The 13,922-nt window shown below is 48.4% G+C and overlaps 1 long non-coding RNA gene across 4 annotated transcripts in view; it reads right to left on the bottom strand.

The window, feature by feature from the left end:
* The window catches only part of LOC105734325 (uncharacterized), a 94,735-nt gene extending 90,277 nt beyond the window's left edge, over positions 1-4,458 (bottom strand). For 2 of the 4 annotated variants that reach the window (XR_010340084.1, XR_010340083.1), the window contains exons 1-2: positions 4,057-4,458; positions 271-363 (exon numbers count right to left, since the gene is read on the bottom strand). This is a non-coding gene — a long non-coding RNA (uncharacterized LOC105734325). The remainder of the gene's footprint in view (positions 1-270; positions 364-4,056) is intronic. The other 2 variants (XR_010340086.1, XR_010340089.1) reach the window with 2 other exon arrangements.
* Positions 4,459-13,922: the final 9,464 nt, after the last annotated feature.

A 13,922-nucleotide genomic window follows, 5' to 3' on the forward strand; every position in this document is an offset into this window, starting at 1 on the left:
CAGACAAGGATTGATTGGAAACGTGCTATTTTTATATTAGTCTTCGATTTCATTGCTGTGTGATTTAATCAAACTTTCCCATTCTCAAATATTCTTTTTGTTTGTTTCCAGTTACATGCAACTTCTGCATATGTTTTCTTTTCTGAAAATGTGTAATGTCTGACTTACCCCTCAGCTTGGCAGTAAGCTCTCTAAAAAGCAAAAACACTAGTATCCAAGATGTTAAAACTTAAACAAATAAAAGCAAGAACAGGACAATTTAATTCTTACCTTCTATATCATCAGGCACAGAGCTCAATAAGTTCTTAGTATTTGCTGATTGCTAGAAATGTTTTTTCTTAAGAGTTCATGTGTATTTTCATGCTGCAGATAAAGACATAAAAAAAGAGTTCATGTGTGTTTTAATTTTACTATATATGCTGCTGAAGTGAGCACATGTTGACATGTATTTTGTGTTTTTTTAGTTTTGGGGCTTTTTTGGTTTTTTTTTTTTTGGTTTTTTTTTTTTTGCTTTTTTGAGACATCTGTCACTCAAGCTGGAGTGCAGTGGAACAATCTTGGCTCACTGCAACCTCTGCCTCCTGGATTCTAGTGATTCTCCTGCCTCAGCCTCCCTCATGGGTTCTAATGATTCTCCTGCATCAGCCTCCCAAGCAGCTGGGACTACAGGCACATGCCACCATGCTGGCTTATTTTTGACTTTTTAGTAGAGACAGCGTTTCACCATTGGTTGGCCAGGCTGGTTTCAAACTCTTGACCTCAAAAGTGATCAGCCTGTCTCAGCCTCTCAAAGTGCTGGGATTACAGGCATGAGCCACCAGGCCTAGCCCACATGTATTTTTTTTTTTTTTTTTTTGTGACAGTCTCATTCTATCACTCAGATTGGCACACTCTCACCTCACTGCAACCTCTGCCTCCTAGGTTCAAGCAATTCTCATGCCTCAGCCTCCCAAATAGCTGGGATTACAGGCACCCACCATCGCATGCAGCTAATTTTTGTACTTTTAGTAGAGACAGGGTTTCACCATGTTGGTCAGGCTGATCTCGAACTCCTGATCTCAAGTGATCCAGCCACCTTGGCCTCCCAAAGTTTTGGGATAACAGGCATAAGCCACCGCGCCCAGCCCACATGTTTTGTTTTGGTTTGGTATGGTTTGGTTTGAGACAAGGTCTCACTCTGTTGCCCAGACTGGAGTGCAGTGGTGCAATCTTGGCTCACTGCAACCTCTGCCCCCCAGGTTCAAGCCATTCTCCTGCTTCAGCCTTCAGAGTAGCTGGGATTACAGGTGCGTGCCACTACCGCCCAGCTAATTTTTGAATTTTTAGTAGAGATGAGGTTTCACCATGTTAGCCAGGCTGGTCTTGAACTCGTGACCTCAAATTATCTACCAGCCTCGGCCTCCAAAGTAGCATGAGCCACGGCACTCAGCCCCTCATGTATTTTGAATTAAATTATCCCGTTTTATTTAACAAAGGGAAAATGCCTTTGTTGTTCACCAGCAATCAAGGGCAAGGACCAATTTCACTTAGTTACTGGTGCATCCAGTACAGCTGGCATGGCCCCTGCCTTAAGGAAGGACACAAGCAATGTTGAAATAGTCCTTAGAAAGAACTCCCATATCTTATAAACATCTCAAATGTTTAAAAAAAAAAAAAAAAAAAAAAATAGCCGGGCGCGGTGGCTCACGCCTATAATCCCAGAACTTTGGGAGGCCAAGGCAGGTGGATCACGAGGTCAAGAGATTGAGACCATCCTGATCAACATGGTGAAACCCCATCTCTACTAAAAAATACGAAAATTAGCTGGGCATGGTGGCGCATGCCTGTAGTCCCAGCTACTCGGGAGGCTGAAGCAGGAGAATTGCTTGAACCCAGGAGGCGGAGGTTGCGGTGAGCCGAGATGGCGCCATTGCACTCCAGCCTGGGTAACAAGAGCGAAACTCCGTCTCACAAAAAAAAAAGAGAAAGAGTCTCGCTCTGTCGCCAGGCGCCAGGCTGGAGTGCAGCCTGTGTGTGTTTTTTTTAGTAGAGATAGGGTTTCACCATGCTGGCCAGGCTGGTCTCAAACTCCTGACCTCAGGTGATTTGCCCGCCCCTGCCTCCCAAAGTCCTTACAGGCGTGAGCCACCACGCCCAGTCAACTTTTTTTTTTTTTTTTTGAGATGGAATTTCGGTCTTGTTGCCCAGGCTGGAGTGCAATGGTGAGATCTCAGCTCACCACAACCTCTACCTCTCAGGTTCCAGCAATTCTCCTGCCTCAGCCTCTTGAGTAGCTGGGATTACAGGCGGGCGCCACCAGGCCCAGCTAATTTTGTATTTTTAGTAGAGACGGAGTTTCTTCATGTTGGTCAGGTTGGTCTCAAACTCCCGACCTCAGGTGATCCGCCTACCTTGGCCTCCCAAAGTACTGGGATTACAGGCGTGAGCCACCGTGCCTGGCTGACTATTTTTTTAGAGACAGGGTCCTGCTCTGTTGCCCAGGCTCAAGGGCAGAGGTGTGATCCTAGCTCACTGCAACCTCAAACTCCTGGGCTGAAGTAATCCTCCCACCTCAGCCTCCCATGTAGCTAGGACTATGGGTACACACCACCACACTTGACTTATTTTAAAATTTTTTGTAGAGATGGGGTCTTGCTATGTTGCCACGGCTGGTCTTGAACTGCTGGGCTCAAGCAATGCTCCCACCTCAGCTTCACAAAGTGCTGGGATTACAGGCGTGAGTCACCATGCTCGGCTGACTCACAGTCTTTTTTAATACCATTTTTTCCCAGCATCTATAAAATGGTCATTCAGGAGAGTATAGAAACAGCTTCTCAGGCCAGGCGCGGTGGCTCAAGCCTGTAATCCCAGCACTTTGGGAGGCCAAGGTGGGTGGATCACGAGGTCAAGAGATCGAGACCATCCTGGTCAACATGGTGAAACCCTGTCTCTACTAAAAATACAAAAAATTAGCTGGGCATAGTGGCTGGCTCATGCCTGTACTCCCAGCTTCTCAGGAGGCTGAGGCAGGAGAATTGCCTGAATCCAGGAGGCGAAGGTTGCGGAAGCAATGAGGCCCTGAATTTAGAGAAGCAATTAAGGAAGGAGAAAGGACTAAAAGGCCAGGAGTGGTGGCTCACGCCTGTAATCCAAGCACTTTGGAGGCCAAGGCAGGCGAATCACCTGAGGTAGGGAGTTCAAGACCAGCCTGACCAACATGGTGAAACTCCGTCTTTTAAAAAAAAAAAAAAAAAAAAAAGCCGGGCACTGTGGCTCACGCCTGTAATCCCAGCACTTTGGGAGGCTGAGGCGGGTGGATCACGAGGTCAAGAGATCGAGACCATCCTGGTCAACATGGTGAAACCCCGTCTCTACTAAAAATACAATAAATTAGCTGGGCATGGTGGCGCGTGCCTGTAATCCCAGCTACCCAGGAGGCTGAGGCAGGAGAATTGCCTGAACCCAGGAGGCAGAGGTTGCGGTGAGTCGAGATCGCAACATTGCACTCCAGCCTGGGTAACACGAGCGAAACTCCGTCTCAGAAAAAAAAAAAAAGTAAAAAAAAAAAAAAAAAAAGAGAAAGGGCTAAAATAACAGTTGGTTGTTCCAACATTTCAAACGGGAAAAATAGAAAAAAATACTGATAATATTTCGAAGCATAATCTTCCAGAACTTTTTAATGTATATTAAAGTATATATTGTATATTTAATCACCATACCCCTTAATCCATCATTCTAGGGAAATGTACATGGGATCACTATAAAAGTTTCTCTCTCCCTCACCCCAGCCCCAAGCCTTTCCAAAGGCAGAAAAGTTGACCACTTGTCAAATAGGAGGTTAACATCTGCCATGGGTGTCAGGATGGCAGGAAGAACTCAGCCTTGTCGCTAAGCATCCAGTATTAAAGCATGGAGTACATGGTACAATTCCTTATCACTGTTAGTGAGCTCCTGTATCTGTCAGGGTTCAAAGGGAGAAACACCACCAGTCACGCGTATGTGAGATGTGTTTCAGGGATCTGACGTTACGCAACTGCAGGAGGCAGTGGAGCGCTGCAGGAACATGCTGGAACGCACCTCGGTTCTCCTGTTCTCCGCGCCTGTGACCTTGGCAGCGAGGACTTCCCGTAGAGGGCGGGACCCTTCTCCAACACGCTGCACATGCCTGGCCCCGGAAAGGCGAAAGTAGGCGCCAAAAGAGGCTGAGCGCCCGGCACAATGGCTCATGCCTGCAGTCCCGGCACTTTGGGAGGCCGAGGCGGGCGGATCGCTTGATCTCAGGAGTTCAAGAGCAGCCTAGCCAACATGGCAAGATCCCAGTCTCTGCTAAAAATACAAAAAACGTAGACGGAGGTGGTGGCGCCAGCTCGTGGTCCCAGGTACCGGAGAGGCTAAGGCTAGAGGAGGCTGAGGCTGCAATAAGCGGTAATCACGCCACTTGCACTCGAGCCTGAGCCACAGAGCCAGACCAGGTCTCAAGAAAAAAACAAAAGAGGCCGGCGGCGGCCGCTCGCCGCGGGGCCCGGGAGCCCACGTCCCGCTCAGCGCTGCAAGCGCGCCCGGGCCCGCCCCTGCCGGCAACGGGGAAGAGCGCTCTGGGCCACGTGGTCCCGCGGCCTACCCGCCCGCTCCGGATCGGCTCAGGTGGCCTGCCCCGAGCTGCCCTGAGAGGAGTTAGCGTTGGGCGGCCTCAGTGCTTCCTCATACCAGGCGGCTGAGGGGAAACTTACGTTTTCTGAGGAAACTGTTTTCTTTTTCTTTTCCACAAAAGAGGTCAGCCCTATCCCTTGTTTCTCGTTTTTCACCCGTTTCTCTCATTGCCCCCACATACCAGTTTTAACCACAGTTGAACTGGGAAGGAGTTGGGCACTGTGGTGGCGCTCGCCTGTGGTCCCACCTGCTCATCAGGCTGATGCCAGAGGGATCTCTTGAGCCCGGGAGGTCGAGGCTGCAGTGAGCCGGGATCGCACCATACACTCGAGCTTGGGCGACACGGTGAGACCCTTCAACAAAAAATAATTTTACAAGACAAGGCCGGGAACGGTGGCTCACGCCTGTAATCCCAGCACTTTGGGAGACTGAGGTGGGTGGATCACAACATCAGGAGTTCGAGACCAGCCTGGCCAATGTGGTGAAAACTTGTCTCTACTAAAATACAAGAATTAGCTAGGTGATGGCACGCACCTATAGTCTCAGCTACTCGGGAAGCTGAGGCAGGAGAAGCCCCTGAATCCGGGAGGCAGAGGTTGCAGTGAGCAGAAATCGAGCCACTGCACTCCAGCCTGGGCAAGAGGGAGACTCCCAACGCAAAATAATAATAATAAAAATAGGCCTGGCACGGTGGCTCATGCCTGTAATCCCAGCACTTTGAGAGGCTGAGTTGGGCAGATCAGGAGGTTGCGAGTTCAAGACCAGCTTGGCCAACATGGTGAAACCAATCTCTCCAAAAATACAAAAGATACAAAAAATTAGTTGGGCATGGTGGCATCCGCCTGTAATCTCAGCTACTCGGGAGGCTGAGGCAGGAGAATTTCTTGAACCTGGGAAGCGGAGGTTGCAGTGACCTGAGATCAGCCATTGCACTCCAAGTTGGGCAACAGTGCAAGACTCTGTTTCTAAATAAATAAATAAATAAATACCTCAGGTTTGTTCCATTGTTCTGGGATTTATTTTTTTTCATAAAGCTCAAAACAAAAATGTTAGCATGACACATTGCTGCTTAATAAATCCTGCAATTAAAAAAATAAAAAATACAAATACAAAAATTAGCTTGGCTTGGTGGTGCATGCCTGTAATCCCAGGTACTTGGGAGGCTGAGGCTGGAGAATTGCTTGAATCTGGGAGGTGGAGGCTGCAGTGAGCCGAGATCATGCCATTGCACTCCAGGCTGAGCAACAGAGCCAGACTCCATTTCTAAATAAATACCTCAGATTTGTTCCTGTTCTGGGATAAACCTTGGGATTTATTTTTTTCATAAATAAAATGCTCAAAACAAAAATGTTAGCATGACACATTGCTTCTTAATAAATCCCACCATAAAAAAATATAAAAGTTCTAGGCCGGGTGTGCTGGCTCATGCCTGTAATTCCAGCAGTTTGGGAGGCTGAGGTGGGCAGATCATGAGATCAGGAGTTCGAGAGCAGCCTGGCCAACGTGGTGAAACCCTGTTTCTACTAAAAAAAAAAAAAAAATACAAAAATTAGCTGGGGGTGGTGGCGGGCACCTGTAATCCCTGCTACTTGGGAGGCTGAGATAGGAGAATCGCTTGAACTCAGGAGGCAGAGGTTGCGGTGAGCTGAGATCTTGCCACTGCACTCCCACTCAGGCAACAACAACAAAAGTACATATATACATGTATACATATATACATATGTTCTGACAAAAAGCTAGACAATATCAAATGCAAAGCATCAAGTCAGCTCTCAGAGCAGGGCCTGGAACCCACCTGGCCTGGCCCACACTCTGTGCCATCACCCTCTGTCCCAGGAGAGTCAGGCTCAAGAGCCACTAGCTAGCCTTGTTCTAACTCCCGCCCCCCCTAATCTGTAGGGCTTGTGGTTAGGCAGGAGACTGATCACAACCTTAGGGCCAGACTCCTCCATCCAAATCTGGGGGATTTGAAATAGAAGCTACGTTCAGAAGGAATTTTATGTATTTACTTTTTTCTTTTTAATTAATTAATTTTTTTAAAGACGGGGTTTCACCATGTTGGTCAGGCTGGTCTTGAACTCCCAACCTCAGGTGATCCGCCCGCCTTGGCCTCCAAAGTGCTTGGATTACAGGTGTGAGCCACCATGCCCGGCCTAATTTTTTTTTTTTTTAAGATGGGGTTTCACCAGAAAAAACAAACAAGAAAGAAATTAAAAAAAAAAAAAAAAAAAAACCAGAAAAAAAAAAAAGATGGCGTTTCACCATGTTGGCCAGGCTGGTCTCGAACTCTCGACCTCAGGTGATCCACCTGCCTCAGCCTCCCAAAGTGCTGGGATTATATGCATGAGCCACCATGCCCGGCCTTATTTTTTTACTTAATTTTTTTGAGATTGAGTCTTGCTCTGTTGCCCAGACTGGAGTGCAGTGGTGTGATCTCGGCTCACTGCAACCTCTGACTCCTGGGTTCAAGCGATTCTCTCTGGCTCAGCCTCTCACGTAGCTGGGATTACAGGTGCCCACAACTATGCTTGGCTAATTTTTGTACTTTTTTTTTTTGAGACAGAGTCTTACTCTGTCGCTCAGGCTAGAGTGCAGTGGCACAATCTCAGCTCACTGCAACCTCCGCCTCCCAGGTTTAAGTGATTCTCCTGCCCCAGCCTCCCAAGTAGCTGGAATTACAGGCATGCACCACCATGCCCAGCTAATTTTTTTGTAATTTTAGTAGAGACAGGGTTTCACCATGTGTTGCCAGGCTGGTCTCAAACTCCTGACCTAAGGTGATCCACCAGCCTCGGCCTCCCAAAGTGCTGGGATTACAGGCACAAGCCATCATGCCTGGCATAATTTTTGTATCTTTTAGTAGAGACAGAGTTTCACCATGTTGAACAGGCTGGTCTTGAACTCCTGATGTCAGGTGATACGTCTACCTCAGCTTCCCAAGGTACTGGGATTACAAGTGTGAACCACCATACCGGGCCAGGAATTACTTTTAATAGGTTACGGACCGGGTGCGCTGGCTCACACCTGTAATCTCAGTACTTTGGGAGGCCAAAGCAGGCGGGTCACCTGAAGTCAGGAGTTTGAGACCAGCCTGACCAACATGGAGAAACCCCATCTCTACTAAAAGTACAAAATTAGCTGCATATCTTGAAAAAAGAAAATACAAAATTAGCTGGATGTGGTGGTGCACGCCTGTAATCCCAGCTACTTGGGAGTCTGAGGCAGGAGAATTGCTAGAACCTGGGAGGCGGAGGTTGCAGTGAGCTAAAATCATGCATTGCACTCCAGCCTGGGCAACAAGAGAGAAACTCTGTCTCAAAAAAAAACAAAAATAGGTTACCTTGGGTGAGGGATGGTGAGGTTAGATGCAGCACAAGAGTCAGAAACAGTTTTCGGAGTTTTACAGTTTTTGTTTTGTTTTCTTTTTGTTTGAGACAGAGTCTTTAACTCACCAAGGCTAGAGTTCAGTGGCACCATTTTGGCTCACTGCAACTTCTACCTCCCAGTTTCAAGACATTCTCCCTCCTCAACCTCCTGACTACCTGAGTCTACAAGCGTGTGCCACCACACCCAGATAATTTTTGTATATTTAGTAGAGACAGGGTTTCACCATGTTGGCCAGGCTGGTCTTGAACTCTTGGCCTCAAGTAATTTGCCTGCCTCGGCCTCCCAAAGTGCTACAATTACAGACATGAGCCACCACGTCAGCCCAAGTTTGTTTTGTACTCTCATTTCCCTGGGGCTTCACACAAGGCCACTCACTGGGAGCAGAAGGAATCGCTAGGCAGAGGGAGTGAGTGGGGAACTGGGGAAGAACATTTGTTGTGACTTTTGCAGGAAGAGAAGGGTTAGGCAGGGCCAACAGGTTTGGGATTGGCTAATTTGAGTGATTTCTGGGGGCTCAGGGCCGTAAGGGCTGGCCCTAGTTGTCTGGTAACTCGCTCTAGAGTAATTAGGCTGGGTGTATAATGGTCCCTAGTGTTTGAGCCTGATAACGGAGGTGTTTGGGGGTGCGGACATAATCGGCAACTCAGAAGAGGAACTAACTAGCCTTTAGCCAGGGCCTAAAAACTAGGTCAAGACAGCACACACACACACACCAACTGCATTGCCTGAAACAATATTCTTTTTTTTTTTTTTTTTTTTTTTTTTTGAGTCAGAGTTTTGCTCATTACCCAGGCTGGAGTGCAATGGCGCGATCTCGGCTCACCGCAACCTCCGCCTCCTGGGTTCAAGCAATTCTCCTGCCTCAGCCTCCCGAGTAGCTGGAACTACAGGCATGCGCCACCATGCCCAGCTAATCTTTTTTGTATTTTTAGTAGAGACGGGGTTTCACCATGTTGACCAGGATGGTCTCGATCTCTTGACCTCGTGATCCACCCGCCTTGGCCTCGCAAAGTGCTGGGATTATAGGCGTGAGCCACCGCGCCCAACAATTCAATTGTTTTAAACCAGAGATCTTAAAGGTACACCTCTGTGAAGGTGCTCTTTGGATGTTTAGATTTCAGAGCTTAGGTAAGACATTTCTGTGGACACAGAAGTGAAAGGGCTACAGATAAGGAGGTAGTCCAGGTGGACGAGGTATGGATGAGCATTTGCTAGTTGGTGAGGTGAGGCCAGACATTTGCGGAAAAGGCCTAGGACCTGTGGCAGCGTTCTGAGTGATGCCAAGTCCTCACCATGGAAGAAAGCCTACATGTGACTGTGCTGGTACTCAATGCTGAATAAGATACACTGGACACTTGGGATGACTCCCTAGGACAGCAGGAAGCTCATAATCAGGCCAAAGTCCTAGTCTTGTGTAGGGTCCAGCGCTACAGGGTCCTTTGAGCTCCTCTCTGCTGGTGTGGAGACGAGAAACTGTAGAAATAAAAGACACAAGACACAGAGAGAAAAGAGAGTTTGGGCCCAGGGGTCCACTGCCAACCAAACATGGAGTCCAGCAGTGGCCCAGAGTGCCTTGACACTCTGACTTTTATTGAGTATAAAGCTGGGGGCAAGGTAGGTAGGGCATGGCATTGGTGGTCAGTGATAGGGTCAAGTACATCATGTGTCATATAGGCCCAAGAGTTTCTAGTAGCCGAGATGAGGTAAGAAGCATAATGCGTCAGTACTTTTCCATACTTGTCAAGAAAGAACAAAGACATTAAGATTTATATTACTGGTACTGATCATCTCTTCTAAGAAAAAAGGGAACAGAAGCGGAACATAAGAGTGGACATGGAACGTGACCACTGAAGCACAGCACCACATAGAGACAATTACGCTCCCGGATGAATGTGGGGCTATCTGATAGTTGTCAGGCCCACTGCAAGAGCTTGGAGGAGTGGAGTTTTCTCCCAACTCCCCTGAGGAAGGAGACGTTTTGGCCATCTTGGATGTCTCATTCCCTAGCTGGCTAAACAGCGGGTGCTTCCCCCAGAGCTGGTGCTGCTGCACAGCCCAGGCACCCTCCAGCAGCCCTTACATGGGCATGACAGAGGGCTTAAAGCATCTTGCTTTAGGGTCATTCTTTTCACAATGTTACCCCAGGTTCACACTTCGCGACCTGAAAGGCATTAGTAAAAGAACTAAGGTCACCTATGAATAACCAAGATCACATGGATCACATAAGAATAACTAAGATCACCTATGAATAACTACTATGGTTACATCTCTGGTTGTCTTCTTCATTATTTATATGGGAATAGGCTAAGGCTTCTGACTCCTGCCTCGAAACTTATGGGGTCTCCCCCACAGTCTTGCTTTTAGAGAAGACCATCTCCAACAACTATTACATCATGTATGACTAATGAAGAACTGTCAGACTTCAGTGAGGGGATCAAAGGCCCACTTAGCTCAGAGGCTTTTTTTCTTTTTTTTTTTTTTTAACCTTTTAAAATAAATAGAGACAGGGTCTCACTATGTTGCCCAGGCTGGTCTTGAACTCCAGGGCTCAAGTGATCCACTGGGCTTGGCCTTCCAAAGTGCTGGGATTACCGGCCGGAGCCACTGTGCCCAGTCAGAGAGACTCTTTTTTTTTTTTTTTTTGAGACGGAGTCTGGTTCTGTCACGCAGGCTGGAGTGCAGTGGCTAGATCTCTGCTTATGCTCACTGCAACCTCCACCTCCCAGGCTCAAGCAATTCTCCCGCCTCAGCCTCCTGAGTAGCTGGGATTACAGACGCCCACCCACATCCAGCTAATTTTTGTATTTTTTGTAGAGATGGGGTTTCACCATGTTGGCCACGCTGGTCTCAAACTCCTGACTTCAGGTGATCTGCCCACCTTGGCCTCCCAAAGTGCTCTTAATGCAAAGATTGCATGAATATATCTTCTTGCAGCTGGTTTGACAGTCCCTAAGTTCTGAAGCATTACTAGTCTTTTGGTTTAATTTTCTTTTTTTTTTTTTTGAGACGGAGTTTTGCTCTTGTTACCCAGGTTGACTCCAGCCAGAGTGCAATGGCACGATCTCGGCTCACCGCAACCTCTGCCTCCTGGGTTCAAGCAATTCTCCTGCCTCAGCCTCCCGAGTAGCTGGGATTACAGACACGCGCCACCATGCCCAGCTAATTTTTTGCATTTCCAGTAGAGACGGGGTTTCACCATGTTGACCAGGATGGTCTCGATCTCTTGACCTCGTGATCCACCCGCCTCGGCCTCCCAAAGTGCTGGGATTACAGGCGTGAGCCACCGTGCCCGGCCTTGGTTTAATTTTCTTAATATTTGATTCAAATTGGCTACTTGAATTTTCTTTCCAGAAACAGATCTTTCTATAGCATGAGCTGTGATGCAGTCAATGAACGACTCCTTTTTTTTTTTTTTTTTTTTTGAGACGGAGTTTTTCTCTTGTTGCCCAGGCTGGAGTGCAATGGTACCATCTCTTCCCATTCTCTTTTTTTTTTAATTCCCCCCCACCCCTCCCCCCAATCTCTTTCTTGAAACTAGCTTTTTTTTTTTTTTTTTTACAAACTGCTCCTTCCTTCATCACAGTGATCCATTAATCTTCGGACACTATTTTGAGCACTCCTTCCAAACCTCGTGATCTGCCTGCCTCAGCCTCTCAAAGTGCTGGGATTACAGGAGAGAGGCACCGTGCCTGGCCCTCAGTGTATTTTCTTCCTTTTTTTATTTTATTTATTTATTTATTTTTGAGACAGAGTCTTGCTCTGTTGCCAGGTGCCAGGCTGGAGTACGGTGGCACAATCTCGGCTCACTGCAATCTCCGCCTCCTGGGTTCAAGCAATTCTCCTGCAGCAGCCTCCCTAGTAGCTGGGACTACAGGTGGACAGCCACCACGCCCAGCTAATTTTTGTATTTTTTAGTATAGACGGGGTTTTACCATGTCGGCCAGGATGGTCTCAATCTCGTGATCCGCCTGCCTCAGCCTCCCAAAGTGCTGGGATTACAGGCCTGAGTCACCGCGCCTGGTCTATTTTATTTTTATTTTTGATTTATTTATTATTTTTATAGAGATGGGGTTTCACCATCTTGGCCAGGCTGGTCTTGAACTCCTGACCTCATGATCCACCCATCTCAGCCTCCCAAAGTGCTGAAATTACAGGCGTGAGCCACCACGCCCAGCCTATTTTATTTTTTATCTCGGCTCACGGCAACCTCTGCCTCCCGGGTTCAAGGGATTCTCGGGCCTCAGCCTCCTGAGTAGCTGGGACTATAGGCCGTGCCACCATACCTGGCTAATTTTTAAATTTTTAGTAGAGAAGGGTTTCACCATGTTGGCCAGGCTGGTCTCGAGCTCCTGACCTCAAGTGATCTGCCCGCCTCGGTCTTCCAAAGTGCTGGGATTACAGGCCTAAGCCACAGCGCCCGGCCTTTTCTGGTGATTTAAAAAAATAAATGTTCAGCCAGGTGCATGGCTCTAAGAGCCAGTAATTACTCTAAACCAGTAATCCCAATGGTCCGGGAGGCGGAGATGGGCGGATTATTTGAATCCAGGAGTTCCCCACCAGTCTGGTCAAGGTGGCAAAAGGGCACCTCTACAAAAATACAAACATTAGCTGAGAGAGGTGGTGCTACTCAGGAGGTTGAGGCAGGAGGATCGCTTGAGCCCGGGAGGTCGAGGATGCAGTGAGCCGTGATTGCATCACTCAACTCCAGCCTGGCTGACAGGGCGAGACTCAGTCTCAAAATAATAGCAATAGTTGACCAGCGGGGTGGCTCTTGCCTGTAATCCCAGCACTTTGGGAGGCCGAGGTGGGCGGATCATGAAGTCTGGAGATCAAGACCATCCTGGCTAACACGCTGAAACCCCATTTCTACAAAAAAAAAAAATTAGCCAAGCGTGGTGGCACACGCCTTTAGTCACAGCTACTAGGGAGGCTGAGGCAGGAGAATCGCTTGAACCCGGGAGGTGGAGTTGTGGTGAGCCGAAGATTGAGCCACTGCACTCCAGCCCGGGTGACAAAGACAGACTCCATCTCAAAAATAACAATAGTAATAATGTTCAGCTTAACCTGTGATGAGTGCCTTGATACCATCTCTTCATGAAGAAGGTCCACCAAAACAAAATAATAATTATTAGCCTTACAAAGCATCCAAAAAAAAAAAAAAAAAATCTGTTCCTGGTGTAGCCATTAGCCAACAAACCCGTGTGCTCAGGTGCTCTGTGACTGAGAAGCTTGCCCTCGACCTAGATCTGAGTCACATTCTGAGGTTTGAGGGATTCTCACCCCACAAAATTACCACGGGAACAACTTCAACCTGATAAATCCCTCCTAACGCTGGCCCAACTCCGGGACGCCTTCAGACGGTCTCTGGAGTTCTCAATGTATTTCTTTTTTTTTTTTCTTTTGAGACAGAGTCTCACTCTGTCGCCAGGTTGGAGTGCAGTGGCGCAATCTTAGCTCACTGCAACCTCCACCTTTTGGGTTCAAGCGATTCTCCCGCCTCAGCCTCCCAAATTACTGGGACCACAGGCATGCACCACCACGCCGGGGAATTGGCTCTCATTTCCTTCTTTCAGCCCCGTCTTCAAGTCAGGCGTCCTTTCGACGCACATTTCAGAGTCCTGCGAGTCTCACCACTGTTCTTCCTCCAGGGCGTCAGGAGAAGTCAGAGAGATCTTTCCCGCCGCTCCGCTCCCTCTTCCTTCTCCCGTCTCCTCCCCTCCCTTCCCGTCCCCTCCCCTCTCTTCTCCAGAAACGTCGGGCCTGGAGAGTCTCCGCTGCCTCCCCCGCCCCCACCCCAGTGTCGGCTCCGCCCCGCGGCACGCCGCCCAATCGACGGCTCCGCTCTGGGCGCGTCACAATAGCGCCGTCGCGGCCCCGCCCCCGGAAGCCATACGCAGAGGCTCCAC

Source organism: Aotus nancymaae, unplaced genomic scaffold (assembly GCF_030222135.1).
Source record: "Aotus nancymaae isolate 86718 unplaced genomic scaffold, 86718_ANA_hifiasm-v0.15.2.pri h1tg000099l, whole genome shotgun sequence".
In the NCBI taxonomy this organism is placed as follows: domain Eukaryota; kingdom Metazoa; phylum Chordata; class Mammalia; order Primates; family Aotidae; genus Aotus; species Aotus nancymaae.